Here is a 6,000-nt window from a genome sequence, read left to right as displayed (position 1 = left end):
TTTGAATGAGCTATGGAAGCCGTCTCTAGAAGCATGTCGAGATCATCCCGAAGGGTGCACAGAGACAGATTTGACGACTATATTAAGAATTTTGAGATTCTAGATGCCATGGCGGAAAATATCCAACATGTACCATTTACGGAAGCAGAAGTGGAGCAAGTCCGACGGCAACTGCTAGAGGAGCAGGAAGGCCAAGAGAGAGAGAGAGAGAGAGAAACACAAAGGCGGACAGGGATTTCAAGAAAAAGCCGACAACTGCACCGTCTAGCCCTGAGTCAAGCCCACTGTCCTCACCACCTCCTCGTAGCCCTCCACGGACTCAAGAGAAAGAGGAGCAAGACAAACCTGAAGAGTCAAAAGCAAGAACAAGAACCAAAAGAAGAGGCTAAGCCTAAAAGTGAGCAGCCAGAGCCAAATGAAGCAAGGTATAAACACATTTCTAGACCTACTGGCTACCGGATATTCAAAAGAAGAGGCTGCCACAGTCACATTTGACTTGGCAAGCACAGGGCCCAAAGAGCAAATGCAGAGTCTGCGGTTAGTGGAGCTAAAGGAGATGGCCACTGATACAGTGGACCTGCACCCACCCACCAATGATTGGGATGTGGTGATGACCAAGCTAACCGGGCTAAGAGCACAATCAATGGCCTCAGAAAGTGAAATGGCAACTCTCAAAGCCACTGAAGTGCAGATAAAGCTTGAAGTCGGCACGTTACAAAAACAAAGCCAAAGGCAGATAGAGAGAGAGACAGAGCTGCAAGCCAGTCTGGCAAAGGCATTGCAAAGATGCCAGGAGATGGAAAGAGAAAATCAGGCAGCAGCTCAAAGATTGCAAGGAGCCGAAGAGGAATATAGACAACTCAACAAGTCATTGACAGATGCAGAGAGGGAAAGGGATAACCTAACCCTACAACTTGCTGAGGAGTCCAAGGAAGTTGAAGCAATGCGGAATGCCAAGGAGAAGGCAGAAATAGAGCAGGAGGCTAGTCAGGATGAGGTCCTTGAGCTCAAGGACCAGCTTAAAGTTAAAGACCAAACCATCCAGCGGCTACGGGTATCTCTTGCCAAAGTCAGAGCTACTAGCTCGACTCACACCACTTCTGAGAGCCAGATTTATGAAGAACAAATGAAAGAGCTCCAGAAAGAGTTGACTTTAGAGAAGAAGCAAAGGCTGATGATGGCAAAAGGATCAGTAGTCATGCAAACCCGCATGGAAGAAGAGCAAAAGGCAATGCAAGATGAGCTAGAAAATATCAAGAGAAAGCTCGAGGAGGCGGAGAAGATAAAGATTTGAACGACCTCCTCGTGAACATGGGAGAACAAGCTGAAGTCCAAAAGCATATAGAAGAGCTGAGAGGCCAGCAAGCAGAAGAGAAGGCAAGCACAGGGCCAGTAACCATGGAAGGCATAGACCTAGAGAATGTGGCAGATCCTGTGGACACACCCATGCAAGAGGAAATCCTTGTAGGACCCTCTCAAGAGCCACAAGATCTGACACAAGAAGAGGAAGAGAAGCTGCGCAAGGCCATAGAAGCAGAAATCAAAGAAACGGCCAAAGAAGCTTTGGAATGGGAGCAGAGGGTTTTTAAATCCATGACCATTCAGAAGATAGACGCCAGCAACCTTTGGCGTGAATGGCTACAGCCCTCTCTCCCATATCCTTTGCTAAAGTACGAAGCCGCCACGATCAACAAAAGAATCAGAGAAGAGCCAACAGTGCAACTGTACATAGCAGATATCTCTAAGCCTGAAGGGGTAAAGATGATAGTCGACTCCCAGCCCAGGTGGAGAAAGGCATGGCTAACAAAGTATCCACAGTACCTAATCCATTTGGTAGAGGTACCCAAAATCATCAGAGATAACCTAAGCTTCTGCCCTCTACCAAGGATGCGGATGTGGAAGACCCATGATCTGATGCAAAGAAGCCAACTCACTTGGCTAAACTATCCGAAGCTGCCAGGGCTTGAAGGCAGGCGAGAGAATAAGTGTTCAATACATGGTGAAAACCCTAACGGGCGCCATCAAATTGTTCACTGGCTCGCCTGACCTTTCTTGAATTATGATGAGAAAGATATGCAAAACCCTTTTGGCAGTTTTCGAGACGTTCAAACCGGGCTAGGCGACAAACAATATCTTCTTCTTTCAAGATACTTATAGATGTGCATATGATCTGTCTGGTCAGCCTTCAAGGAGGTGATACATGCATTGTATCAAAGGATCATGTTTATGCCATCCTATCACCTCCAAGCCTTTGAAGAAGCTTTCTACACCGGATTCTTCACAATTAGCATTGATATATTTGGCCCAACACTAGTGGCTCAACACACAAGATATGAGTCACTGCTCAAGATGCGAGAAACCATCATTTGAAGAACAACTCAACAGCCATGTCGGGGACGACATGAGCAAGGAGGGGGGGAGTGTTAGAAGCTGGAGACACCCTACGGAAAATGACGGCTTGGTAGATTATTATTTTTTGTAATTATTCATTTATTGAGAAAAACCCGACATTTCACCTTGTAAATATTGGGGCTTACAGAAGTTTCCACATTGTATCTCAGTTTTGACATTTAGATTGAGTAGATGGTTAATTTGGAACATTAGGGTTTGAGAATTGTAAGGTATTTATACCACTTTTTGACCTTAATGAAAAACCTTTTGTCACTTTAAAAAGTTGGAAGTCTATGAGTGAGCGTACTGTGTACGAGAGAGAGAGTGTGAGCTTCATCTTGACGCTACGTGTGCACCGGTGGTCGAATTTGAGTGCGGAGAAGTGCAGCGTGTTGCCCCCGATGAGAGCTACGCGCCGATACCTACATTGCGTGCGTATGGTTCAGTTTTGCGAGCTCCATCTACGAGCTTCATCTGATGATTCGGTGAGCATACATTGTCCAATTTTGCATTGCAGCATATCCACACGTTCACATTGAGTAGAGCTACACATTAGGAACTTTAGATTTTGGAAACGAAGACCTACAAATTTCGGCCAGACATCCTACGTGATTTTGCACCGTGTGTTTTGGGTTGGGATTTTGGTTCATAAACCTTAGGGAGAGCGAGCTATTGGTGTTAGTAGGGTCTCCTTCAAGTTCTATGGTGTTTAGAGATTGTTTGATGGGTATTCGGCTCTAGAAAGCGTTGTAGGAAGTTTCCTCTTATGCACTCCTGAAGGCTGTGACTTAGACATTGGGCAAAGACCTCTGTAGGAATTAGTTAGGAGTTGGTCGAGTGTAGGTTGACACCCTATGCTTGCTTCCACGCGCCTGCGGATCGAGCTTCGTCCTTAGCTGACAAATATTGTTAGGTGAGTTCTCGCTGCCCAGGGGTCAACAACACGACATAACTCAACAAAGTCTTATTTTTCAGAGTTATGAAATGCTGCGAATTATGGTTAGAAACACCATTTGTAATAAGTAGCTAGTTTAGTTGCAGAAGCCGGGGTGCAATGGCACTTCCAGATTGTACATACAGAATCATTTTACCCCTTGAACTCTATTTTAGGTTTAACCTATGGTAGCCTTAGTATATAAGGTACCTATGTCATTTTGTAAGGAGAACTTTTATCATAATCAAGTTTTAAGCTGCCGTTGACTCTGTGTGAGAGAGGAAGAGAGAGAGCGTGAGCTTCATCCTGACGCTACTCCCGCTAGCTCATCACATTGGAGATCCAACCACACCATTGTGCTAGGCCCGGTGAGAGCTACGTGAAAACGCCAAGCATTCCACGCGAGACGGAGCATGCACGCTGATGCATCTACAGCCATTCGTAAGTGTATCAAACGATGTATGTTTTCTGATTGCAAGTAGTCATTAGAATCGTGGTGACATAAGCTACACATAGGTACTGATAAACTTCAGTTTTGGGCACCTCAAAAATTCAGCTGTCTTCATACGCGTTTTATGCAGATGGGTCTAGAGTTAGGGTTTTGAGTGTAGAAGCTTGAGACAGGTGTATCCTAGTGAGGGGATGGTGTTCTTTAAGTTTCGTACAATTCTGGTATGGTCTAGTGAGTTTCCTTTTGTTTGTGTGTATGTGGTTGGGTGGTGTAGTTGAGAGCAATAAGATTATTGATTGTGGTTTAGTTAGCCTTCTAGAGTGTTGTATGTGTGGGATGGTCTCAGCTTGACAAGCTAAAGAGATTGCCTCAATGCGCCTATTATTTCATCCGTGTCCTTGATTGACATTATGTTGATCTAGGTTGTGTTGCATACACTTTATGGGTGGTGTGATTCGCTCCCGCAACAGTGAGGGAGGGAGAGAGAGAGAGGTGTTGTGTTGTTGAAGTGCTCGAAGCAAGAAAAATAGGAATGTGTGATGTCTGGTGATTGTGTGGAACATTTGTGCATTGGTATGTGTGCAAGCGGTGTTTTGATTGTGGAGGTGTGACGTTTTGAAGGTGTTTTTGAGAGGAGTGGGGTGATGGTGGCACCATGGGCTATAGAGAGGCAATCTGATTGTGTTTCCGGGAGTGCTCCCATTCCCTCTCTCCAACATTGGTACATGTTGCCATGTTGCAAGGATGTGTATCTAAAGAAGCCATTCACATCAACATAGAATCTCATGTGGAGCAAGTATTCTTCATGATTCCAAATCCAAATGATGTTATACAAGTTGTGCGTCGAAGATGTGAGCTCTTTGTAGCTTCATGCCTAATATTATCCTTTGCTTACATAATGGAATATCAATGACAAGATAACATACTTGGTGACATCGCAAACAAGAGAGGATTTTTGCATAGAATAGGACGTCAAGACTATACCCAATAATGGGGTCACACCTAAAAATGCAAGTATACCATGAGAGTTCAAAAGGAGGGGTACTTTTTTTAACAACATTTCTAAAAGTTTACAGCATTACATTTAGAAAATGAGTTTTTTATTGCCATTTGAAAAAAGACCATAGATTTTTCAAGATAAAGGGGACACTTTATAACCTCATAGCATGTAAGTAGAGGTTTTTTTATTACCGTTTCAATGCACATTGTATGGATAATTTCTTAGAGATGAATCTCCTATGGATCAAAGGAATTGGTATTAAGAGTTCCAACCCAAAATCATGTGACAATTTAGAGTGATATAACATGCTTCAAATTTTGTATTGAATCATGCAATTCATTCCCTCAGCAACTCTTTTTGGGTAGGTGCATGAAGATCAAGAAGCTCTCTTCCTAGGGTATCTGCCTTTTAAAAGTACCTATTATATCATGTGCATTCAAGAGGTATTTTTTAAAATCCTCCCCCCCCCCCCCCCACCCCCCCCCCCCCAAAAAAAAAAAAAACACACACACACACACACACACACACACACACACTTTGCCATGATATAAACCTATAACTTTCTTTCGGAATCCCCTCTTGTACATATAAATCTATAACTCTTTGAAATTTTACAACCACCCCCCTTTGAAGCGCGCACCATGGGTGAGCTCACGTGTTGCACTTACACCACATGTTTCCCTTACATCTTGTTTTTAAGGTGGCTCAATTCGAGCAACATTCATAAAGATTAGAGAAATGATCAATGGCATAATTCACTAAATGTATCAAGATGAAAAAGAATTAGATTCATTATTAACTCTAGTAGAAGTGTGTACTAAATAGGCTACCTAAGTAGAAGTACCAAGATGTAGTACCATTGACCAATGTGGATCCAAGAGGTATCCCAAATCAGCCCCTACAAAGGGGGATCGACCCATGGAGCTAAAAGAGTGGTCTGACATTCTATATAGTTCATTTGGATGCTAGTACATCACATACACTTTGCATGGAAGTCATATGAAAAGTGCCACATAATAGACTAATGAGTGGATTAGAGAATATTCACACTATGTTAATGCATAGGTGGTATCACATAGATTAAAAATCCCTCTTTTTGAACAATGAACCACCTCAGACCATGCTAGCAAGCTATCCCAAAAACAGATTCAATAAAGAGGCCAAGGATCACCCAAATCCTCTACAGTATGCCATTGTCACTATAATCTGTCACCATATACATGT

Source organism: Adiantum capillus-veneris, unplaced genomic scaffold (genome assembly GCF_014529385.1).
Source record: "Adiantum capillus-veneris isolate H3 unplaced genomic scaffold, ASM1452938v2 Hic_scaffold_33, whole genome shotgun sequence".
NCBI classification, from domain to species: domain Eukaryota; kingdom Viridiplantae; phylum Streptophyta; class Polypodiopsida; order Polypodiales; family Pteridaceae; genus Adiantum; species Adiantum capillus-veneris.
The sequence above is the reverse complement of the archived record's forward strand: the minus strand, read 5'-3'. Positions refer to the sequence as shown.